Source organism: Anabrus simplex, chromosome 14 (assembly GCF_040414725.1).
Source record: "Anabrus simplex isolate iqAnaSimp1 chromosome 14, ASM4041472v1, whole genome shotgun sequence".
Taxonomy (NCBI): domain Eukaryota; kingdom Metazoa; phylum Arthropoda; class Insecta; order Orthoptera; family Tettigoniidae; genus Anabrus; species Anabrus simplex.
Window position 1 is genome coordinate 81,177,219 of NC_090278.1, and position 27,398 is coordinate 81,204,616.

At 40.1% G+C, this 27,398-nt stretch overlaps 1 protein-coding gene across 2 annotated transcripts in view; it reads left to right on the forward strand.

The window, feature by feature from the left end:
• The first annotated feature begins 7,352 nt into the window (after window positions 1-7,352).
• The window catches only part of LOC136885226 (leukocyte elastase inhibitor), a 263,118-nt gene continuing 243,072 nt past the window's right edge, over window positions 7,353-27,398 (forward strand). The window contains exon 1 of one of the 2 annotated variants that reach the window (XM_067157691.2): window positions 7,353-7,427. The gene's annotated coding sequence lies outside the window, so the exon portion shown is untranslated. Of the gene's footprint in view, window positions 7,428-15,118; window positions 15,256-27,398 lie in introns of those variants that run through there. The other variant, XM_067157690.2, reaches the window with a different exon arrangement.

The following is a 27,398-nucleotide window of genomic DNA, read 5'->3' on the forward strand; positions in this document are numbered from 1 at the left end:
AAGTTATGCCATGACGTATCGCTGCACACCACAGTCACCAAAATCTTCAGTAACAAATAATAGAACACACACAAGTACTATACAATATATACAACCATCTCTCACTCAATACAAGACAAGTACGCACTGATTTAAAGCCTAAAAACTTACAGACAACAAGTAAATACTGTTAATGAAGTGAGCTGCCGGCGGTTCACAGAGTGAGGGACTACACGAGGCTTGTACCAGAGCAACACAGAAGAAGGAAAATGAAGGAAGGCAACGAAGCGATGGCTGTTCCCGCCATTGTGCTTCCTCCCTAAGAATATGTTTATGAAAAAGAAAAAAAAAGAAAGAAAATGTTATTCAGTTATTTTAATAACTCACGGGTAAAAATGCCTCATCCTTTTTATCTGTCTTTCATAATACCTTATAAAGTACAGTAAAATATCCCTTAATCACGAGGAATTATAGGTGTCTAAGAGGGGGTGTGTTCACTTCTTGTAAGTTCATAACAACAGTACTGTTTTCTTAACGTGGAATGAGCTATAGAGCACAACCGGCTGCCGTGCTTCAGGGAAGAGAATGGGAGGGAGGGGAAGTGGAGTGTATGGAGGAGACAGAGATAATGCTCCGCGCGTGTGCACAAGTTTCCTCGTTTGAATCCTTGTTCCATACAGGCAATATCCACAGTTCGTTTAGTAAAGAGCCGTAACTGCACATACACAGTACAAGAACACATTGTAATTTTAAAAAAAGATCAAAAATTAGATGTAAGGCTTTTCCGGCGGTTTTTTTCTCTATAAACCAGCTTTTCGTCTTAGGTCTGACACTAGACTCTTCAGAGTGGGATGTGTCAGACCCTACCCACTGACGCTGGGGTGTATGCAGGTGAACATATCAGAAGCCTATTTATGAGGCACAGTCTGATAACTGCATACGGGAAATAAAACTCCACAATGGAATTAATGCCCGCCTAGCAATTCCGAATGGAAATTCTAAGTTCCCATGAGGGGAACTAGATATTTTTCCACCAATAGAGGATATCAAAACTCAGATCAAAAATTAGATGTTAGGCTTTTCCGGCGTGACACTTGTCAGTCAAGCAATGCACCAGATCGTTTCTCCTGTCGTCTGTTGATTGCAGTAACGTTCTTTATTATTTAACATGCACGAAGTTGCCCCACGATTGTGTATTCCTTCACTGATAACATTGTAAATGGAATGAAATACTGAACGAAGGAAACAGTACGCCCAGTGGTTTGATTACAGTAGATGTTCAATATTTTCCCCTCCTACTTCGATGCACAGTTTACAACGGCGTAATACTGATCTTTGGACTCTGTTCAGGATGTGTGGTGTGTCGCAAACGACCTCGAAAGCTGCGAGTATACTTGGCAAAATTTTATATTCCCTTTCGATGGGATTCGCATAGTAGTGTTACGATCTCCGCTTACATTACGTATATTCCCTACCTTGCATGCTGCGTTTCTCTTCGATCTCGTCGCCGCTGCTCCACGCATTCTACTACTCTACTCTGGCTGTTCCATTCATCACGTGACTCTGACGTCATCCTCTCTACGCTTCACCTGCTACGTCATCTGTGTGCTGGTGCTTTCCTATTGGACACGTGATAAATATGCTTCTGGAACTTGCTGGCCTTTAGCCTGCTTACTTTTCTAGATCTTTCTATACCGCTGCTCCTTCTGCCTATGTGGTTTTTCCCTGACCCTTCAATACCATACTTCAACACCATATACCTAACACAAACTCTTGCCGTGGTAGCGAGTCTGACTGGGAAACCGGCAGATACTCCTTGTATCACCTCCCACTCCTCCCTGCTATCTCTTTCTTCTTCTTATAAATAATAGCATGTCGGGGGCCATGTAGATTGAGTCGATGGTCACGCGGGGGGAGCGGGCTTCGGGGCCCCCCTGAAAAAAAAATCCATAATTTGAGTCTGCCTTCGACTCGGAGTGGTGGAGCACCAAAATAGCCGTGCTACTTTGTATTGTCACTTCCATCTGGACTGTTAATCTCCAAGAAATTTGGTGAGCAAGATTTATCATTATTTGGACATTAATTTTTCATTTGGGCCATCTGCCACTGCTGAACTTTTATTCCGCCGACTTAAATTTTGTATTTTCAAATCTCATATGCAAGACTTCACTTCTACAACACCTTTTTAATCACGAACTGCGCTTCCGACAATGTAAAAATTTGTAGTCACTTCAGTTGCCTCCAAAGAAGTATGCTATTTTGTAGTATTGATATCATGAATTCTGTTCCCGCAACATAGTAATACCCGGTGAAGAAAATCCTTTCCCCGTTTTGATCCTTTTCCCACTTCCTTTATCCCTTCCTTTCGAACCTCTTTTCTTTCGGGTTTTGCTCCTCCTTTTCTTATTCAGCTTCTAATATTCTTCATTGTACGATTCTATTTGGTCATAAGACCTTTCTTTGATACATTTCTGATACACTATTTGTAAATGTGGTACATTTTTTCTTATTCTCTCAGGATTTACATATATATCTTTCACTACTTATTAAAATTTTGTCTTCCATTTATTTATCTTGTTGCAAAATGTTTCATTGTTAAATATATCTTATCCATATTGTTAATCTTTGGTTTTCTCTTGTTCCCATATTCTTTCATTTCTTCGCCTACTCCTTCTTACTGCACGTTTTCCTTTGTTTTATTATTATTATTATTATTAATATTATCCGAGCCTCCTTTTTCTACGACCTTTGCTTATGCTCTGTACTATGTTATATCACCATCATATGTGCATTTACCATTACTGCCGTCCACTTCAGTTGATATTATTGTTTATTGCACGCCACCAACTCTGTAATATCGCACGCTACACCACAGTATGCTATCAGAGCTCCCTACAGTAGTCTATTTGTGCAGAACAAACTGTGCACTGCCTACTGGGGCTGGGAAGCGACTATGCGAAACAAACGAGAAATTTCCGCATTCGCACCGAGCGTTACCTCTGTCTCCCACTTCCCACTTCCCCTCCCTTTCCTCCTCTGACGCACAGCATCGCGCACTCTAACTAACAAAGTAACCTCATTTCCTCGAAAATAAAAATTTTGTCCGCCAATCCCATTTCGACATCGTTCTTAACGTAACACGAAGAGTACCCCTGATTTTTTTTGTCGGTGTTCTGATACACCCTGTAGCTGACGATATTACTGCCTGCACTCCATTCACGATAATTCGTACTTTTAATATTGAAAGCACTTCTAAACAGACAAAGTATGCCTCCCCATACTACACGGAAAACATAAAATTAAGCAATTTACTAAGTTTTGCCAAACTTTGGAGGGATAAAGGGCGCGGAAAGGTTTCAAATTGCCAGTCTTGATAGTTCTATCGAGCTAAAAAGACAAATTTTGAAAAATCACTTCCGGCCTAAATGCAGTTCCGGAAAGAAAACAGCTTGTTTCTTTACTTGTTTTCGTTTTGATTCAAATCCTAGCCAAATTAACTTACTTACATATTTTTCCCTACCGTGTCCTTTGGTTCAGTTGTCTGAGGCTTTTTTTAGATATTTTGAAAATGTCTACACCAGATGTACTTATAAGGGCTTAAGTGAAACTCTGTATTGTCTCACATCAACCCTTGTAGAGGTAGAAAAAAGGCGAATGCTAATCTAATCGACCCGATAACGATTATTAGGAAAAGATTTGTAATTTTTAGAAAAAATAAATATTCTCATATTTCATTAGCCAACGGCTGTAGCCGTGTTGAAACACTGGATCCCGTGAGATCTCCGAAGTTAAGCGACATTGGGCGTAGTGAAGATTTGGATGGGTTGCCACGTGCTGTTGGTGGGGGTAAGGGAATGTAGGAGCGGAAAGGAACTAGCCACCCTACCGTACGCAAACTCCGGCTCAGGCACACCTCTGTGGAGGTTCGACCCTGCCTTTGGGCAGAATACACCCTTACTACTAACTATTTTATTATATTTTATTTACCTAAATTTCGTAGCTCATATATCTAGGATGTTTCCAACAGCGAATTGCTTGCCTGTGGACTTTTCTTGCTCATTTTAGAATGCACTTCTCATTCCGGATAGCAGTAACAGTTAGTGATACACATTCTCTACATATAATTACGTGCATCTAATTGCTGCTTGTTTATTTTTCAGGTATATTTATATTCTTCAAGGACTCAAGAGAGTTTCCTAGAAGAGGTCATTGTTTTCAGTTTTGTAAAGTTGTTATTACTTTTTAGGATTATTTCCTTTTACTGTGTTTACCTTGTACCTGTCATACGATTATACAATGACGATAATATACATTTTTATGATCCACAAAAAGCAATATTGTACATGTGTTTGTTCCTTCTGTCGCGTCTGGTCTACGCGTGTGCTTTTCCTGAATATAAGGTAAGGATTACTTGCGGGAGCTAGCCGTGCGATGTAGGGGTAGTTTGCATGCCTCTTACCCCGAGGCCCCAGATTCGATTCAAGACCACGTCATGGATTTTAATGTTAAAAGCATGTCTTAGCAGAGATAGAAGGTGTCCCCACACTACGGCACGAAAAACGTAAAATTAAGCAATTTCCTCAATTGTGCCGAAAGTTGAAGGGCCCGAGAACGTTACAAATTGTGAGCCTTTGATACTTCTATCAAACTTATAACAAATTTCGAAAATCACTTTCCGCCTAAATGAAGTTCCGGTAAAACAAACTAAAATCGCTTATTTATTTACTCGTTTTCTTTTTTATTCAAAATCCTAGCCAAATTAACTTATTTACATAATTCGTTCTGTGATATGTTCCTTGGTTCAATACCCTCAGATATTTGTTGATGTTTTGAAAAATGTCCACACCGGATGTAGTTAAAAGGGCTTAAGTGGAACTCTACATAGACTCACATTAGCGTTCTTAGTGGTGCTTAAGTGAAACAATGCATTGACTCACATTAGCGCTCTTAGTGGTGCTTAAGTGAAACAATGCATTGACTCACATTAGCGCTCGTAGTGGTGCTTAAGTGAAACAATGCATTGACTCACATTAGCGTTCGTAGTGGTGCTTAAGTGAAACAATGCATTGACTCACATTAGCGCTCGTAGTGGTGCTTAAGTGAAACAATGCATTGACTCGCATTAGCGCTCGTAGTGATGCTTAAGTGAAACAATGCATTGACTCACATTAGCGCTCGTAGTGGTGCTTAAGTGAAACAATGCATTGACTCACATTAGCGCCCTTAATGGTGCTTAAGTGAAACAATGCATTGACTCACATTAGCGCTCGTAGTGTTGCTTAAGTGAAACTCTGCACTGACTCACATTAGCGCTCTTAGTGGTGCTTAAGTGAAACACTGCATTGACTCACATTAGTGCTCGTAGTGGTGCTTAAGTGAAACAATGCGTTGACTCACATTAGCGCTCTTAGTGGTGCTTAAGTGAAACAATGCATTGACTCACACTAGCGCTCGTAGTGGTGCTTAAGTGAAACAATGCGTTGACTCACATTAGCGCTCATAGTGGTGCTTAAGTGAAACAATGCATTGACTCACATTAGCGTTCGTAGTGGTGCTTAAGTGAAACAATGCATTGACTCACATTAGCGCTCTTAGTGGTGCTTAAGTGAAACAATGCATTGTCTCACATTAGTGCTCGTAGTGGTGCTTAAGTGAAACAATGCATTGACTCATATTAGCGCTCGTAGTGGTGCTTAAGTGAAACAATGCATTGACTCACATTAGCGCTCGTAGTGATGCTTAAGTGAAACAATGCATTGACTCACATTAGTGCTCGTAGTGGTGCTTAAGTGAAACAATGCATTGACTCACATTAGCGCTCGTAGTGGTAGAAAAAGGCAAACTGCTAATCTAATCGACTGGACAACGACGATTAAGAAAATGATTGTAATTTTTAGATGCCTGAACGTAGACCCCTATCACTGTCACTTGTAGTAATCATAAAATGACATAATTAAATGATCACTCCAATAATTGTAGGCGAAGGCTCACCCTAACCCGCAATATTTTCTATACTTAGCAGGTTGCTAAGCAACTAACACTTTCATTAATATTCTGATATGTCTCATTGCATGCAGCCATGTTTGATTACTACCTGTCAAGCCAGAGAGTATACACTTCCTCTGATCATGAAAGAATACTGTTCCCTGCTAGATTCTGTAACCTTTCCCAACTTCCAAATATATTCAACAGATAGCAGAACGTTTCTAATAACTTACATGCTGCTATAAGAAAAATTGTTACGTACAAACAGACCCCATCATGACATACGTCTTAGACATTATCTGGGAACACCTATCGAAAGATAACCTAGCTAAACTAGAAGGCCATTATTCTTAAAGAAGTTCTCTGCTTGGTAAAAAAGAAAAAGCTCCTTCGAGACTGACCTATGAGCTCAGAGGACAACCGTTCTATATAGAAGAACTGCGATTTATGTGTCATTGCCTTCTACGACACAATACCAAGCTTTACATCAAGAACTGCAGAATTTAAAAAAGCGATTATATGGATAGATTTTCACCAAACAGACCGCACAGTGACGTCAGAATGGATGAATTCTCACTACGAACTTCGGCATACCATAACGTGCTTCTTTTTAATGTTCATAAAAACCATTGAAAAGGACAGGCATATCAAGACGCGTATTTGACCTATTTATAACGAATGCAGCGGAGGAGAACGGGTCCACTAGTTATTATTATAACTAAAGCCCGGATTTGTATGCAGTAACAGGTTAGATTGCAAACTAATTTGGTTAGTAGGAAGTGTCGACCACCCGCTCTTCCACAATGTAGCAAGAGTAACATAAATTATAGGGGTTCTGATTGGGCGTACCCCTAATGTTTATGCAAACCTCATAGCACGGACGTTGTGAAGGTAGACTATACTTGCTACTCGCTTCAGTAAGTTTGCATTCTAACCTATTAATGCATAAACATTCGGGCTCTAATTATAACACTAATTAGAGTAAAGAATTGAAGGGATCCGACACTTCGAAAAACGAAGGTATCGGCCACGAAGGGCGTGAAAATGAAAGACTGCCTAGGTAATACCATCGGGGTCGGGAAAGAACGAGAGTTAATCAAAGGAAGTCGGATAGGATAGATGAAAGTGACGAGCCCGGCACAAGGAAGTGAAAGCAATGTCAGGAATCAGCTAAGGGCCTCGTTGTTACCAACCCACGCTCCCAAGTTCGAAGCCCCTGGGGTAATAGAATCTTAGCTGGCCTCTGAACCCGCACGTCCAGTATAAACAAAGAAGCATCACGGACAGTTCGTCGATAGATATGAGTCTGGCGCCTTGCAAAAAGTAACCTTGAGCTAAATACAGCTTCCACCTGGGTGGCGTCATGTCTGCAATTTTCAGTCGATAGTTGCTTCTCGCCTCGCTTGCGAGAAGAGAGTTTTAGGCTCGGTGTGTGTGGTTCGTGTGAGGGGCAAGTGTTATCAGTAAGTATTACTTTATCTTCATAGCAACAGGGCTTATAGAAAACCGTTAATACGCTTCACGTTTAGATTCAGAAGGCTTAGGAATACATAAAGTACATAGCAACATTTTCAAGTACAGAATCTTCTTCTTCTTCTATATACCTTGGCCAGTCTCCCGGACGTTGGAGAACTATATGGACAGGGTTCTTTTATGAATATTGAATTTTCACGACCGCATTGTAATCGAAACAGACTTTCAACGTTTTAGGTCGTGTTACGTACATGTAGTACGTGTTGAAGAGATGTTAAGTACAGAACAAAAATAGCCAGCCGGACACCAGTGGGATCCGAACCCACAACCTCCCGATTTCACGTCGGTTGCTCTTTAGCAACACGGTAGATTTGTTCGATGGTTTCCCTGTGGGTGGGGGACGCGGACAAAGAATACACCCACGGTATCCCTTACCTGTCGTAAGAGGCGACTAAAAGGGGCGACTAAGGGATGGTGGAATTCGAACCATAAGATTACTTGTGATTAGCACCATTACGTGAGGAACACCACGGGTCTGGGCGTTGTCTGTGATTAGTACCATTACGTGAGGAACACCATGGGTCTGGGCGTTGTCTGTGATTAGCACCATTACGTGAGGAACACCACGGGTCTGGGCGTTGTCTGTGATTAGCACCATTACGTGAGGAACACCATGGGTCTGGGCGTTGTCTGTGATTAGTACCATTACGTGAGGAACACCATGGGTCTGGGCGTTGTCTGTGATTAGTACCATTACGTGAGGAACACCATGGGTCTGGGCGTTGTCTGTGATTAGTACCATTACGTGAGGAACACCATGGGTCTGGGCGTTGTCTGTGATTAGTACCATTACGTGAGGAACACCACGGGTCTGGGCGTTGTCTGTGATTAGTACCATTACGTGAGGAAAACCATGGGTCTGGGCGTTGTCTGTGATTAGTACCATTACGTGAGGAACACCACGGGTCTGGGCGTTGTCTGTGATTAGTACCATTACGTGAGGAACACCACGGGTCTGGGCGTTGTCTGTGATTAGTACCATTACGTGAGGAACACCACGGGTCTGGGCGTTGTCTGTGATTAGCACCATTACATGAGGAACACCATGGGTCGACGTTACTTGTGATTAGCACCATTACGTGAGGAACACCATGGGTCTGAGTTGCTTGTGAGTAGTGCCTTTATGTGAGGAACACTTTACCTGTGATTAGTGCTATTATGAGGGCCGGTGACATGGATTTTGGACCCCTTAATATAACAAGCATCATCTCAGAAAATGGGGCATTTTCAAAGGCAAATGCTGGGGCTGTACCTTAATTAAGGCCACGGCTGCTTCCTTCCCACTCCTAGCCCTTTCCTGTCCCATCGTTGCCATAAGAACTATCTGTGGTGGTGCGACGTAAAGCAACTTGTAAAAAAAAAAAAAATGGAGCACTGTGAATTGGATCCATTGGTTGTTTTGGACTCATGATTGTTTTACATCATCATTAGTTATTGACTGTAATCTATGGAAACATTGTCTGACTCCATGGCTAAATGGTTAGCGTGCTGGCCTTTTGTCACAGGGGTCCCGAGTTCGATTCCCGGCTTGGGTAGGGAATTTCAACCATCGTTGGTTAATTTCACTAGCACGGGGCCTGGGTTTATGTGTCGTCATCATCATTTCATCCTCATCACGACGCGCAGGTCGCCTACGGGAGTCAAATCAAAAGACCTGGCGAGTCGAACATGTTCTCTGACACTCCCTGCACTAAAAGCCATACGCCATTTCATTTCAGTAGAAATATTTGGATGTCTTAATTATCCTTTTATTTCGTTGTATCTCGTTCTATTAGGGGGCGATGACCTAGCTGTTAGATCCTTTAAACAACAAATATTATCATCATATCATTGTTCGACGATTCTTTATTCCATTTTCAGAAAAACATGGGTAGATTAGTAAAAGGAACACGCATTCTTTATTATGACCTTTTATTTGTATGGAAATGAAATCCACAGCCTGTTTCCCGTCATTCAACCGGGTCAGGAATGAAATGAATGAAGCCTCCTTCTAGCGGCGAGGATAAGAATTGTGCCGGCTGCCGAAGCCTGTTGCACTCCTCTGGGGCAATGATTAATGACTGACAGATGAAATGATATTGAAGAGTGTTGCTGTAATGAAAGATGACAGGGAAAACCGGAGTACCCGGAGAAAAACCTGTCCCTCCTGGGCTTGACCGGAATTTGAACCACGGAACCCCAGCGGTGAGAGCCCGGCGTGCTGCCGCCTGAGCCACGGGGGCTCTCAGATATTAATATATATACTTCTTCTTATTATTATTCTTTTTATCTGTTTATCCTTCAGGGTTGGTTTTTCCCTCGGACTCAGCGAGGGATCCCACCTCTACCGCCTCAAGGGCAGTGTCCTGGAGCTTCAGACTCTGGGTCGGGATACAACCGGGGAGGATGACCGGTATCTCGCCCAAGTGGTCTCACCTGCTATGCTGAACGGAGGCCTTGCGAGTGATGGGAAGATTGGAAGGAGAGGGAAGGAATCGGCCGTGGCCTGAAGTTAGGTACCATCCCGGCATTTTGCCTGGAGAAGAAGTGGGAAACCACGGAAAACCACTTCCAGGATGGCTGAGGTGGGAATCGAACCCACCTCTACTCAGTTGACCTCCCGAGGCTGAGTGGACCCCGTTCCAGCCCTCGTACCACTTTTCAAATTTCGTGGCAGAGCCAGGAATCGAACCCTGGCCACCGGGAGTGGCAGCTAATCACACTAACCACAACACCACAAAGGCGACTAATAATATATATAAAATGTAATTTATAAGTTTTTGTTAACATCACCCATGTCTTGACGTGATACTACGCCACCAAAAATTCACAAAGCCTTTCTTAATTGAGAGTTAGTCACTCCAGAGGGTGCCTCTTTTCCGCATTCTCCTCGCATGACCCTGATCAGCTCAGCCTTTCTGTTTCGACAGTGTCCAGTATCAGTTTGTTGTATAACTTCTTATCAAGGATTAGTCGTCTGTTAGTGCACACTGATAGAGAATGTGAGTCAGTAGGGGGGAAGTCACCAAGAAGTACTTATCAGTTAACACGTCATTGCCATTCCTCTTACCCAAATATAGCAACATTACTGCACCAAGACTTCACTAGATGGTTATTAGTAGAGCCCGAAATGTTATGCATTAATAGGTTAGAATGCAAACTTACTGAAGCGAGAAGCAAGTATAGTCTACCTTCACAACGATTATGCTATGGGATTTGCATAAACATTAGGGGTACGGCCCATCAGAACTCCTATAATTTATGTTACACTTTCTACATTATGGAAGAGCGGGTGGCCGACATTTACTACTAACCAAATTAGTTTGCAATCTAACCTATTAGCACATGAAAATCCGGGCTTTACTTATTAGGTAGGGACCTGCGTTTTTCGCGTTTACGAAAACCCCGACATTTTTTAAAAAAAATCCCCAAAATGCTTCGGAAACAGTTACCTATACATAACGTTGTTAACAATTCGAAAATTAGACAGCTTTATTTCTCGAAATGAAACAAAATGAGACAATAACTCGAATATGTCAACTTTATTAATTTTATACGCAAAATAATGCGAATTCACGGTGTTTGTTTTTTTATAAAGGGTTTCCACCGCCAGAATAAACAATCGTGTCCATCACAGTCTTGCAAACCGTGCGGTTAGGGGTGTACAGCTGTGAGCTTGCATCCGGGAGATAGTAGGTTCGAACCCTACTTTGGGCAGCCTTGAAGATTGTTTCCCGTGGTTTCCCATTTTCACACCAAGAAAATGCTGGGGTTGTACCTTAATTACGGCCACGGCCGCCTCCTTCCCATTCCTAGGCCTTTCCTGTCCCATCGTCGCTGTAAGACCTGTGTGTGTCGGTGCGACGTAAAGCAAATAGTAAAAAAAAAATTACAGTCTTACAAGGTCAACTTGTTCTCTCACTCAACTCGACTCATGCGCGTCCGTCATTCTGGTTAAGAAGCTGGTCAGTAATAGGCTTTTAGTGCCGGGAGTGTCCGAGGACATGTTCGGCTCGCCAGGTGCAGGTCGTTCGATTTGACTCCCTGGCGACCTGCGCGAGGATGAAATGATGATGAAGACAACACATACACCCAGCCCCTATGCCAGAGAAATGAACCAATGATGGTTAAAATTCCCGACCCGGCCGGGAATCTACCCCGGGACCCCTGTGAGCAAAGGCCAGCACGCTAACCGTTTAGCCGGACTAGATTTATTATGTCTTTAAAATACCATAATACGATTATAAAATGAGAAAAAATAACGCGAAATTCTTAAAAAATAACCCCGATTTCCACCAAAACATAAGATGAAAAACGCAGGTTCCTACTAATAGGGAAATGAATAAAATTTATTGTTCTGGTCATCAGTCCATATAGACTAGTTTGATGCAGCTCTCCATGCCAACCTATCATAAACTAACAATTTCATTTCTGTCCTTGCCTCTTTAACCACCTGAACTTCCCCCAAAACCAAACGAACAAATGCTGGGTCCTAATATGTGTCCTATCATTCCATCACCTCTTCCCCCGAAAAAATTTAACCAAATCGATCTCCTCTCGCCAGCTCGATTCAGTAACTATTAATTAGCGGTTCCAGCTATGCATCTCACCTTCAGCATTTTTCTGTAACACCACATTTCAAAAGTTCCTATTCCCTTTCTTTCTGAGCCAGTTATCGTCAATGTTTCACGTCCATACAACGCGACGCTCCGACGAAAGAATCAAAAACATTCTAATTCCTATACCAATGTTCGAAGTTGGCAAATTTCTTTTCTTAAGAAAGACCTTTCTTGCTAGTGCAAGTCTGCATTTTATGTCCTTCTTAAACCAGATCTTCCTTAAACTCAGATAAAATAACAATATCATCGGCAAATCTGAGAATTTTGATTTCCTCTCCGTACATTGTGATTCATTTCCTAAATGTCTCTTTAATTTCCTCTTTCGCCTGGTCTAGATAAGTATTGAAAAGGAGAGGGGACAAACTGCCTCACTCCTTTCTGCTTCTTTTTCACAGCCTTATTACTTCTTATTACTGCCGACTGATTTTGTACAAATTCTAGATAATTCTTCTTTCTCGGTAACTGATCCCGAACACCTTTAGGATCTCGAATAGTTTGGTCCAATCAACATTATCAAATGCTTTTTCAAGATCTACGAACGTCATGTACTGTATGTGGGCTTTTCCTTCTTAATTCGTTCCTCTAAAATCAGACGTATTAGTATTGTTTCACGTGTTCCTATATTTCTTCTGAAATGAGTAAGACACACTATTTCATTAGGTGTTGTATTTGGAAGGTAACTGAATGTTGTTACACACACCCCCTCCACCGCAGGGGCTCTAGTCTTGGAGAACGTAGGTAGGCAACCATGGGGCACCTAGCTGAGTCTCGCATTGTTACCACTTACTTACGCCAGGCTCCTCGTTTTTGTCTTTCTTATCCGACCTCCCTTGGTCAATTCTTGTTGCTTTCCGATCCCAACGGTACTAAGTTTTCGAAGCAGAGGGAGCCTTTCATGGCCCTTACCTTCATTTTGCCGATATCTTCGTTCTTGGAAGGGTTAGACCTTTTCATCTTTCCCTCTAGGAGCATCTGCTTGGGTAGCGGGGACGGGGAGACGACACAGGTGTAAATCACGAATTTTTTCTTTATTTCCAAAAAAAGTATCATATTGTGGCTATTTTTTTTCAGTTCTGTTGTCTATAAATTATTTTCCCCCACTCCCCAACTTCTGATTCGCAATCGCCGCTACTTCAGCTGATACAGGAACCGATCGGAATCCGTTTACTATCCAGGGTTGGTTTTTCCCTCGGACTCAGCGAAGGATCCCACCTTCTACCGCCTCAAGGTCAGTGTCCTGGAGCGTGAGATACAGCTGGGAAGGTGGACCAATACATCACCCAGGTGGCCTCACCTGCTATGCTGAACAGGGTCCTTGCGGGTGGTGGTGGTGGTGATTACTGTTTTAGGAAGAAGTTCAATTAGGCAACCATCCTCTGTATTAACACTAATCAGACAGAAAAAAATGGAAGGGAACCGACATTTCGAAAAATGAAGGTATCGGCCAAAGAAAGAAGGGCGTGAAAATAAAAGACTCCTGAACCGTAAGAAACCTAATAGCGTCGGAGTGGGAAGAGAACAAGAGTTGACCAAGAAAGGTCGGATAGGATAGATAAAAGTGCGGATCCTGCCACAAGTAAGTGGAAGTAATGCCAGGACTCAGCTAAGGACCCCGGGGTCGCAATCCCAGCTCCAAAATTCAGAGTCCCTGGGGCCCTTTTTAGTCGCCTCATACGACAGGCAGGGGCTACCGTGGGTATTATTCTACCACCCTCACCCACAGGGGGGATGAGAAGATTGGAAGGGATAGGCAAAAGAGAGGAAAGGAAATGGTCGTGGCCTTAAGTTAGGTACCATCCCGGCATTTACCTGGGGGAGAATTGGTAAACCTCGGAAAACCACTTCGAGGTTGGCTGAGGTGAGAATCGAACCCCTCTCTTCAGTTGAGCTCCCGAGGCTGAGTGGATCCCGTTCCAGTCCTCGTACCACTTTTGAAATTTCTTTGCAGAGCTGGGAAGCGAACCTGGGCCTCCGCGGTTGGCAGCTTATCACACTAACCACTACACCACAGAGCCAGCCGGATTTAGTTGATGTTCAATGTTTCTGTTACAAGGAGGAAACCATTGTATTTAGTGTCGACTCGGTTAAAAGAACCTGTAAGACTTTCGTTCTATCGAAACACGAAATACAAAATTTATAACACTATAAAATGCAGAATGGTGTGGAGATTGCAGTGATGAAAGACATATCAGCATTGACAGATAATAATTACAGCGCGGATTTTGATGCATTAATAGGTTAGAATGCAAACTTACTGAAGCGAGTAGCACCGAGCTCGATAGCTGCAGTCGCTTAAGTGCAGCCAGTATCCAGTAATCGGGAGATAGTGGGTTCGAACCCCACTGTCGGCAACCCTGAAGATGGTTTTCCATGGTTTCCCATTTTCACACCAGGCAAATGCTGGGGCTGTACCTTAATTAAGGCCAAGGCCGCTTCCTTCCCATTTATAGGCCTTTTCTATCCCATCGTCGCCATAAGACATATCTGTGTCGGTGCGACGTTAAGCAAATAGCAAGTATAGTCTACCTTCACAACTATTAAGCTATGGGGTTTGCATAAATATTAGGGGTACGGCCCATCATGACCCCTAAAATTTATGCTACTCTTGCTACGTTACGGAAGAGCGGGTGGATGAAATTTCCTACTAACCAAATTAGTTTGCAATCTAACCTGTTACTGCATAAAAATCCGGGCTGTAATAATAATGTAATAATTATTCAGCCAAGCATGTGGCAGCGATTTTTGAAAGAATGAGACTGGCCCAGTAGACTACACAATTCGTACAGGAATTCGTTCCCCTGTAGAAAGCTTATTCATTTCGAATTATTAATTGGCACGACCAAATTGGTGAATCAGGTACGAACAATGTGTACACACACTTTATACTGCGTCACCGATAAGATCTGTTTCCCCGAAATGCTACGTCCAAAGGTGGTGGATGAGAGGCTAGCTGGAGATTACAAATTGATTCCATACGGTGACGTTTATCTTAATCGCGACTTGTTAGTTTAACTTAGACTAAAGCAAGATAAACATGGCGTTTATCTTTAGCAGTGTACACACAGCCTTCTGAAACCTCGCAAAGCCAATCTTCTCCTTCAACAAGCGAGAGAGGCGTCTCAGTTGTTCCTGCGGTGCTGTAGAAGACAGATCAGAATAGGTAAGTGTAACATAGTCTCATGTTCTAATGTACAGGGATGCTCTTCTGTATACAATTACCAATATTATAAACACAGAATTTTTCGGCAATCGCTCAATCGATTTCAGGAATTCGTTCGTCTTTACAAAGCTCATGTATTCCCAATTATTATTATCTTCATCTCAGAGTGCCTACCTTTCACCGAATGTTGGTGGTCGACATGGCAATATTATTTTTGTTGACTGCAGTTTGAAGCCGTTCTGTCGATGAAGTATATTGAACCAAATATATATCTAGATATTTTTAGCCAGGTCATCCGAGGTCTTCCACGTCCACGACTGCCCTCTACTTTCTTCACTAGTAGAGGCAACTGGGAATTAGAAGTGAGGCCAAAATTATCTGCAGACAACATCATGTACCCGGGTTTGTGAGATATAGCGTATGGAGGGGTTTATACATCAAAACTGAGAAAAAAAAGGCTACAGAGTGGTAAGATTTTTTATGCTCTAAGTACGAATTTCAACAGAGAGGTAAAGATTGACAGTTTATTTTTGCTAGTTGCTTTACGTCGCACCGACACAGATAGGTCTTATGGCGACGATGGGACATGGAAAGGTTAGGAGTGGGAAGGAAGCGGCCGTGACCTTAATTAAGGTACAGCCCCAGCATTTGCCTGGTGTGAAAATGGGAAACCACGGAAAACCCTTTGCAGGCCTGCCGACAGTGGGGTGCCCCATAGTCGCCGTAAGACCTATCTGTGTCGGTGCGACGTAAAACAACTTTTAAAAAAACAGTACGGAGTTGACCTTCCAAGGATGAGTGGAAACCTCTCCAGCCGTCGTACCACTTTTCAGTTTCATAGTGAGGCACGCGCGTGAATCATATCTCAATGTCCATAATCCTGATTTTTTTAACTGCTACCCTTCCTCACAGCACATGCAAAGTTGTTGTTGCGCGACGAACGACATTTTGTGCGTATTTCCGCTAATAATTTTGTTAATAATGAAAGAAAATGTAGGAAAGAGCTGATAAGACTACTGCCAAAAACGAGTGCAATTGGACTAGACAAAAGAGTGACTGAATGGGTTGCTATATTTCTAGAAAATATATCTCAGAAAATTAGAATAGGCGAAGCTTTATCTGACCCTGTAATAATTAAGAGGAGAATTCCTCAAGGCAGTATTATTGGACCTTTATGTTTTCTTATATATATAAATGATATGAGTAAAGGAGTGGGATTAGAGGTAAGGATTTTTGCGCATGATGTTATTCTGTATAGAGTAATAAATAAGTTACAAGATTGTGAGCAACTGCAAAATGACCTCGACAATGTTGTGAGATGGACAGTAGGCAATGGTATGTTGATAAACGGGGCTAAAAGTCAGGTTATGAGTTTCACAAATACGAAAAGTCCTTCAGTTTTAATTACTGCGTTGATGGGGTAAAAGTTCCTTTTGGGGATCATTGTAAGAACCTAGGTGTTAATATAAGGAAAGATCTTCATTGAGGTAATCACATAAATAGGATTGCAAATAAAGGATACAGATCTCTGCACATGGTTATGAGGGTGTTTAGGGGTTGTAGTAAGGATGTAAAGGACAGGGCATATAATTCTCTGGTAAGACTCCAACTAGAGTATGGTTCCAGTGTATGGGACCCTCACCAGGATTTCTTGATTCAAGAACTGGAAAAAATCCAAAGAAAAGAAGCTTGATTTGTTCTAGGTGGTTTCCTACAAAAGAGTAGCGTTACAAAAATGTTGCAAAGTTTGGACTGGGAAGACTTGGGAGAAAGAAGACGAGCTGCTCGACCAAGTGGTATGTTCCGAGCTGTCAGCGGAGAGATGGCGTGCAATGACATTAGTAGACGAAAAAGTTTGAGTGGCGTCTTTAAAAGTAGGAAAGATCACAATATGAAGTTAAAGTTGGAATTCAAGAGGACAAATTGGGGCAAATATTTATTTATAGGAAGGGGAGTTAGGGATTGGAATAACTTTCATTGAAATCAGGAAAACAGATAGGGAACCTGTCCTAAATGCAGATCAGGATTGATTGATTGATTGATTGATTGATTGATTGATTGATTGATTGATTGATTGATTGATTGATTGATTGATTGATTGATTGATTGATTGATTGATTGATTGATTGATTGATTGATTGATTGATTGATTGATTGATTGATTGATTGATTGATTGATTGATTGATTGATTGATTGATTGATTGATTGATTGATTGATTGATTGGACAACAGGACATGAACAAAATACATTTTTTTAAATACTTCCTATAATTGTTAGTTTCAGTCGGATAAAATGGAATAACAATGTAATGTTTTCTCCACAAAGTGTGTGTGTTTTGGGTGGGGGACTGCAACCGCTCAGCCGCAACCGACCATCACTTTAAGTATTAACTAAAAGAAACCAAACCGGGCGAGTTGGCCGTGCGCGTAGAGGCGCGCGGCTGTGAGCTTGCATCCGGGAGATAGTAGGTTCGAATCCCACTATCGGCAGCCCTGAAAATGGTTTTCCGTGGTTTCCCATTTTCACACCAGGCAAATGCTGGGGCTGTACCTTAATTAAGGCCACGGCCGTTTCCTTCCAACTCCTAGGCCTTTCCTATCCCATCGTCGCCATAAGACCTATCTGTGTAAAGCCCGTAGCAAAAAAAAAAAAAAGCAAACTGGTAAGGATGTCCTATTATGTGTCCCACCGTTAATAATTTCTACATCTTTCCTAAGCCTCCGTAATATGTCATGGTTTGTTATAGAACACTTCATGTTTATACACCGTATACTAAGACGTAGCATTTCACCAATCGAACTTTACTCTGAATGTCCAACTGATATAATAATAATAATAATAATAATAATAATAATAATAATAATGTTCGGCTCCATGGCTAAATGGTTAGCGTGCTGTCCTTTGGTCACAGGGGTGCCGGGTTCGATTCCCGGCAGGGTCGGGAATTTTAACCATCAGTGGTTAATTTCGCTGACAGGGGGACTGGGTGTGTGTGTGTCGTCTTCATCATCATTTCATTCTCATCACGACGCGCAGGTCGCCTACTGGAGTCAAATCAAAAGGCCTGCATCTGGCGAGCAGAACTTGTCCTCGGACACTCCCGGCACTAAAAACCATACGCCATTTCAACAACAACAACTATAATAATAATAATAATAATAATAATAATAATAATAATGTTCGGCTCCATGGCTAAATGGTTAGCGTGCTGTCCTTTGGTCACAGGGGTCCCGGGTTCGATTCCCGGCAGGGTCGGGAATTTTAACCATCAGTGGTTAATTTCGCTGACAGGGGGACTGGGTGTGTGTGTCGTCTTCATCATCATTTCATTCTCATCACGACGCGCAGGTCGCCTGCTGGAGTCAAATCAAAAGGCCTGCATCTGGCGAGCAGAACTTGTCCTTGGACACTCCCTGCACTAAAAGCCATACGCCATTTCATTATTTTAAATAACTTGCACTTCATTTTCCAATAGGGCCAACCGTTTACCCGTTATTTAAGTTGATGTACGGCAAAAATTGTCGAAATTAGAGGCATATCCCTGTAAAATCCCCCACTAGTTCGAAACAATGTAATATATCGTCAGACCTCCGTTTATCCGAAATAACGGTTGACACGTTTTTTTTTGTTTTTTTTTCCGGTGACACATGGTAAATATTTTCGGAAGTTAAATGTCGAAATAAAAATTAATAAATTCTGTTAATTAAAGGTGCATACTGTATATTAACATTAACATTTTTACATATTGTCACTCACTGTATACAAATCAGTGATTTTCTTCAGAATGTTGTTGGTGCAGCGATGTCGCACCACCGTTTAATCAACAATACATCAGCTGGTGTAGATTTATCGCTTTGTTCAATAAAGCACAAAGCCATCCGGAATAATGAAAGAATTTATTTTGTTACAACTGAACTGAATGATGTGTACAGTAATTTTATTACAGTACTGTAATTAAAGCATGTGGTACTGTATTTTAATAAAAATTCGAAATCAAACTTACCTCCAATGCATTAAATCCATCATCTGCTGTAACTCGATTCTCAGAACTGGTATTGTCAAGGTCGGAGTCGTCTACTTCAACCATTGGCAGTAACACGGAATCCACTATATCTTGGTCTCTTAGATCAAGTTCAGCATCATCTGATTGTAACCACTCGTTCAGCTCACACTGGTTAACATTCTCACATCCTGGAATTTGTTTCACCATCTCTTGCAGGTTGTCACCATTTTCCTCATCTCCCTTCATATAGTTTGTTTCAGGAATTACAAAGAGTCACTGATGTAATCTTTTCCCAGGATTGGGCACACCAATAAATCACATATTTCATGTTCATAGAATTCAAGGAATCCGTAAGACTTTTACCGGATAATTCAGAATCACTCAGAATAGATCGTAGCAGAAATGCACGATAATGGCCTTTGAATGCTACCAGAACACCCTGTTCTATGGGTTGAACTAAGCTCGCCACATTAGGGCACAGGAACCGAAAAACAATATCACCACTTTCCAACTTCCTTGGGTGTGTTGGGGCATTGTCAATCAATAAAATTGCTTTTCTTGGCAATCCCTTAGACTTCAAAATATATCCAACGCTTGGTACAGACTTTTGAAAGAATCATTCTTCGAGAAGTTGCGACGACGTCCAGGCACATTTTTTAGCTATGTAATTAACTGGTAAGGCAGTGGCGGAATTTTTGAGTTCTTGGGTATTTTTAGTTTTCCTGTGCGCATTAGTGGTAGCCTATGAGTTCCTGATAATAATACCTAATAATGATAATAAAAATACAGTAGTAGTAATAATGGTTCCTGGATGTTCAAGAACAATGTACCATGGAACGAACTAGAGGGTAAGAAACTGTTTTGTTTTATCCTACACGTGCATTCTGACATAAGTCATAATTAAAGCCCGTATTTTCATGCGCTATTAGGTTAGATTGCGAACTAATTTGGTTAGTAGGAAATGTCGGCCACCCGCTCTTCCATAAAGTAGAAAGAGTAACATAAATTATAGGAGTTCTGATGGGCCGTACCCCTAATATTTATTTATTTATTTATTTATTTATTTATTTATTTATTTATTTATTTATTTATTTATTTATTCATTTATTTATTTATTTATTTATTAATACATCCATAACAGGGTATATCCCCAATTACAATGGATGGTACAAAATACATTCAATATATAAATAGTACCTATATGTACAAAATATTTATAACAATTAAAAAAACCAAGATTGCCTTGACTAAATTCAGAATAATTTAAACACATTTTCAATCAAACATATAAAGTATTAAAGTTAAGGAAGACAAAACAAATAAGCAGAGAAAAAAGAAACATATTCAAAAGAACAGCAAATACACGAACACATATACATTTGAAAAATAATAGTGGCATTACATACATCATATTTCAGTGCTGAATTTTCTCCAATAAATTATTCATTATAATGTAAATATTGTTTTAACATTTTTGAAAATAAAGGAAGTGATAAAGCAAAATCTATTTGTCTGCTGTCTGAAGATATTTTGTTATATACTTCACACATTTTTACTATAGGTGAATTTTTATGATGTGAGGTGCTTGAGAAGGGGCAGTAAAATGTTTGTCTCAAACGAAGAGTTACCCCCTTGGTATTGAAGTTGATTCTTTTAAGAAACTCTTGGTTATCTAATATTCCATTAACTGTCTTGTAAAGAAATATCTGTTGAGCTAATATTCTACGTGTACTGAGCTGCACTAAACCAAATTCATTTAATAGAGTTCTATAAGAGACTCTTTGATGATATGATGATCGGTTATATTTTTAAAAATATAAATATCGCAAAAATTTGTTTTGTATTTTTTCTATTTCGTTAATTGTACACATGTACTGAGGAGACCACACTACACATGCATATTCAAGTTTACTTCTAACAAGATGACTGAATAAGATTTTTAAAGTATATTCATCGCTAAGTTCCCGAGTATTTCTAATAATAAACCCTAATTGTCTAAATCCATCGTTTGTAATTTTGTGAATGTGACTGTTGAATGAAAGTTTTGAATCAAACATAACACCCAGATCATTTACTAAATTACACCTCTGCAAGATCTCACCATTTATACTGTAGTTATTCACAGTCACATTCTTATTACGAGAAAATGTGATCACAAAACACTTTATAATATTGAAAAAAAGCCTGTTTGCAACACACCATTTGTAACAGTTGTTCAGATCGGCTTGCAATTCCATAGCATCATCATACCCGGTAATTTGCTTATAAATCTTTAAGTCGTCAGCAAAGAGTAAGCATTTTGAATATTTTATTACATTCGGTAAGTCATTTATAAATAATCAAAAGAACAATGGACCAAGGTTTGAGCCCTGAGGGACTCCAGAATTAACTTTGAACTTGAATGAAGTATTTTGTGCGTAAGATACAAACTGTTTTCTGTCTAATAGTCATGAAGAAATTAATTTCAGAAATTCAGAAGATAAACCAAATAATGATAATTTTCTCAAAAGAACACCATGATCAATTTTATCAAAAGCTTTTGCAAAATCAGTATAAACTGCATCGACAGGAAGCCCTTCATTCAATGAATCAGAAATATCCTGAATAAAGTCCATAAGATTAGTCGTAGTAGAACGCTTGGGATAAAACCCATGCTGAAATTCTGATACGTATGGTTTGATATGATTAAATATTCTAACATAGAGTATTTGTTCAAAGAGCTTCGCTGGAGCACATATTATTGAAATAGCTCTGTAGTTCTCAATTTTCGAACTATCACCAGATTTAAGGATCGGAGTTATTTTACTTATTTTCCAAATTTCAGGAAATATTTGCGTCTTTAAAATTAAATTATATATGGTACATAGTGGAACCATTAGCACCTCTGCGCATCCTTTAATAATGTAAGGAGGTATGAGATTAATTCCCGCCGATTTAGAAGCCTTAAGTTTTGTTACTGCATCTTTATACTCGTCTTCGCGTATAGGACCCATCTGCAAACTATGAGCAGTAATCATTGACGCTGACTCGGAGGCTATATATAAAGAAGGCTGGGGTGCATAAACAGTTTGAAAATAACATGCAAACGCACTGGCTATTCCTTGCGCAGTTACAAAATGGTTTCCACCATATGTCATACACTGTTTGAACAAACTATTATTTCGTTTACTTTTTATGAAACCCCAAAACGTTTTCGGATCATTTTTTATATTATCCTGTGACTGTAATATATACAATTTATATGCCCTTGCAATAAGTGTCTTAGACTGTTTTCTTAATTGTTTGTACATGTGAGCACTGTCGTATCCCGGCCAACAGGTGAGACGCCGAGCGGTGAGTGGAATCACCTGATGGCTAACAACAGTACTAAAAACGAAAGGGATATAAGATGGTAATTTATAGGCGTTAGGTAAGTTGGTTGTTAAGAGTTGAAACTCATATGATTTCCTATATATGTGCGTATATTGACAGATGATGTACAAAGAATATACACGTACAATTGAAGTCGGTCACGTATTGTGACGTACTGGAACTAGCCTTCCTCAGAACGGCTACTCCAAGTAAATGCAAGTGGACTCTAAAGCATTAGAGTACCACTGAAATGCTAAGCGATGTTAAAAACAGAGTATCGTGAAATCTCACAGAGATTCCTCAAGCTTTAAGTTGCCAACTACGATAAAACCCAGAAGAACTCGGGCTTAAGTCGAGAATCAAAGTATGAATGGTGAATACCAAGTGTTAGCACCACCGTTCAACCTGATCTACTAAGAAATATTCTAAGTAGCGAGACCGCTTGGAGAATTGATCGCAACCCTCTAACGTGAGCGGAAGGCAAGGCTCCCAAAGCGAAGACTAATGCAATAAGACGCTTGTTCCTTCAATTATCTACGTATTTAAAGGGACTAGCAATATGATATGAGGGTCTCCCCTCCTCTCAGATAAAGCCTTACTGGCTTACCATTGGTGCTACCACCTCCCCCATGCATCACAAATCCCACACTATGCACGTGGCAATATTTATTAACATGAACTTGACTTCTCGCCCTTAAACCTATGCTCATAAAATAACTTCCCCATTTCTAATACTTGTCATCATAAACATGACACTGCGTCCCGTTTCACTTAATTGGGTCGCCCATTAATTTTAAGTATCGTATCCTTCAAACTACCCCCATTTTCTTGCCATCTCAAGACGACAGGACGTGACTTTTTAGATTTGTCCGTATCGACTTCCTCGTGAGACCTCTTGACCTCACACAACTCTGTTTTTAACTGTCATTCTATATCACCCCCAACACATGGCTGCTTCGACAGCAAGGCCAGTGGATTGAGTTACTAAAATAATCACTATGTATTACTTATGTGCTGCTACTTGATGAAGGTTCGTGTCCCTGGACATGACACCTCCCCCCTTAGGAAAGAAACTAGTTGCCACACATGCAACTGGTTTCCACCTGAGTACACGTACATACAGGGTTAATTACCGCATGTACCTTACATAGCACATTACATTTTAGCAATATTACATTACATTTCATAGATACACTTCAACTTATTACATTTTGACATTAATACAATTCTCTTTACCCTTCATACAATTAATGTTCATAATACATTTCACATTACAATTAACATATTTTTTTCACAGTAAACCATATTGCATTAATACATTTCAATTCATATATTCCACAGTACATGTAGTACTTAATATAACATAGTTTAGATTTAACATCTAATACATATCAATTTATATGTTTCACAGTACATATAACATTTCATTTTTTATTTCACAGTACTGATATAACTCATTTTACAGTGATTAATACATATCAATTTATATATGCTTCACAGTACATACAACTTTACCTTCCAGCCTTCTCTGGTCGGTTTTTACTTCCGTACCAAACTCTTGGAATGGCCGGCTTCGAGATTGCAATAGCAACTCGGTTCCCCTGACTATACTTCTTGAGTAAGTCTTACAAACTTGTGCAGTCACTGCTGACACATTATCCGTACCAAACTCATAGGAATGGACGCTTGGACCGTGCCTCTCTCGACACGTCCGAACTGTGCCTCCTTAGGCCAGTCTCACAAATTTTTGTGCAGTCATTACTGACACATAACCCGTACCAAACTCATAGGAATGGACGCTTGGGTCTTGCCTCTCTCGACAAGCCCGAACTGTGCCTTCTTAGGCCAGTCTCACAAATTCTTGTGCAGCTATTACTGACATTACCCGTACCAAACTCATAGGAATGGACGCTTGGGTCTTGCCTCCCTCGACAAGCCCGAACTGTGCCTCCTTAGGCCAGTCTCATGAAATTTTACCTTAACATAAGGTTGCCTGTTCGACTCTGCCCCTTGGCAAGTCTTTTTTTTTTCGTACTTTAACAATTTTAAAGTTACATTTGTTACATTACAGCCTTAACACTGTCTTACTAGTGATTCATTACTTATACAATGGTCATTGAAATTTTTTTTACTTTACTAATGTGGTTACGCTCCCTCTTTATTGCCTCCTTGGCTCTCTGATGAGAGACCTTTCATTAAGCTCTATACTGGAAGTAGTAAGATCTGTCATACTTCTACCCCTGCGCTCATTTACGCGCTTACCTCTTACATACTCCTGTCTATCAAAGTGCACTGTAACGTCCTCGTCTGAACAATGTGAGTTAGGACCATTAATTATAGTTTGGCGGATACATACCTTTCCGCAACACTCATCTCCTAGCTCTGACAGTTTATGAGCAAATCTAAATCTTTTGCAACATCTTTTGCAACAACAGCAGGAACATAATAATAACAAAATAACAGCAATTGTTCCTCCACCTATATAAGACAGAAAATTCAACTTATCCAATTTATGATTTTGCTTTAATTCATCCTCCTGTTCAAGTATTAATTTTTCAACTGCCTCTACTTTATGACTTGCTAATTTTAATTCCTCTGCATGGTGAAGTACATTTACCAACGGTATCTTTCCTTCATCCTGCAATTGACTCAATTTAGTGTTAATTCCTAAATGATCGCAACAGTCATACTGTAACAATAGATCAGGTACAAACCCTTGATCTTTGGTACTATTTGTTTTAATTACATTTGAAGATTGAATTTTTTATTTTGGCCCAAAGGCCGTACATCTATTAAACATTGTTATTATTCCTGTACCTGTTAACTTAGCATCACTTGTGTGCAACTCTTGACATACTACTCCTGTGGAGCGATATAAATCCATTTATTTTCTCTTAAGGGAAACCACATTACTTCTTGTACTCTAATTACATTTTTTTGACAATCTTGTGGCATAACCTGTGCCCCTGTCAACAATTTTACTACACATTCCTCATGTGAATGAGCTAGTTTGATAGCAAACTCTTGTTTGCATACCTTAAGTTTATCACTCAACCTCTTACAATTATTAATTTGATTTTCAGTTAACATTACATAATTTTGCCTGTTCTGGTCCAAAAGAATAATTTCATTTTCACTATTAATAAAAACAAAGTTTTCTATCTCACCATTCACTCTTGTTGGGAATGGTATAACCTTAATAAGATCATATTTTACCTTATCTACCAAAGGTACCTTTACAATGTAACCAAGTATTTCTTTAGTAATGAACACTTCAATCTCTGCTATTCTAGTTATTAAATAGCCATAAGCCAGTCTCAACTCAACAGGTAATGTCATTCCTGGTGGGAAATTATTCTGTGCCTTTGAAAACGACTTTATTATATCACTAGGACTTATAATCTGAGGTTGTAAGACTCCCTTTTGAGCCAACATTATTCCATTTAACAGAATCTCATAATGATCTTTTAATTGCGCTAAGAATCCTTGCGTGTCAATTAAATGCCTATTGACCGCGATTTCAATCTCCGTTCTCCTAAATGCGCTTTCTATTTGCTCAGTCTCATCCTTCAGATATCCCCGTATTGTTGCTATATTATCGCTTAATTCTTTTTCGTTCTTAGCGACGTCATACAATGAGCTATTCATTGATTGTAACGTACTTTTTACTACAATCATCTGTTCTTTCGCGACTTTTAACATCGACAAATTCTCTGATTCAAGATCCTTAATGTGACTTTGATAATAGGCTGCATCCTGCGAATCTAAGGTTCCGAATAAAATTTTAGCAATACTTCCTACAAAATTAAGAACTCCTCGCTTCATTCTATTTTTATCTGAATTTTCCTTCTCCTCAGTCTTAGTTGTTTGTCTTATTAATTCACGCAAATTTTGAGTTTTATTTAATTGCATAATTAAAAGCTTTACCTCATTCTCACACGTATATGTTAAATTTACTTCCAGTTCTGAACACAATCTCATGGTTCTCTGAATGTATTTCTTACCAACATTATACGCATCATTTAACGCTTCTAAATTTACATAAGTTACTACCTTCCATTCAGTGTTATAGAGTTGAACTTCACCTAGCTTGTCGAAATAAACCCCTGGGGTGGACTCATATGGTTGGAGCTGGAAATCAATTGCCTTTCCTCCTTTCGTAAATATCGCCATCACTGCGATCGCCGCTGCTATCAGCGCCATTGACCTGCAAGTAACAGATTTGTGTTACCTTGCGTTGCCTATAATTTATTACTGGTTGTTCACAATGTATTTACATACAATTTTCCTTCTCATTTAAATATATAACTTTAATCGGTTACTGTGTACTGTAACGCGCTTCCCTCGCTTATTCATATTCAAAACGCAGTTCACTCCTGAAACTTCCTGTACTGTGTACGGGCCAACAAAGTTTGGACTTAATTTTTTGCTACGACCTCGCCTTACTGAATCATTTCTTAAAAGAACTTGGTCTCCTATCTTAAACGTTACTTCGTTTATTCTTGTATCATACTGGACTTTATTTTTCAACTTGGTTTCTATTAGAGTTTTACGTGCTACCTCGTGACTTTCTCTAAGCCTTCGAGCTAATTCCTCCACATAGCTTTCGTGTTCGTTATAATTCTTCTCGTTTGGTTTTCTCTGCAATGTCCCTGGTATATTCGCCTTTCTTCCAAATACTAATTCAAATGGTGTGAAATTAGTTGACGTACTTTTCGTTGTATTGTATACAAAAGTTGCCATTGAAATGAACTTATCCCAATCGTCTTGGGTTCCACATACATAGT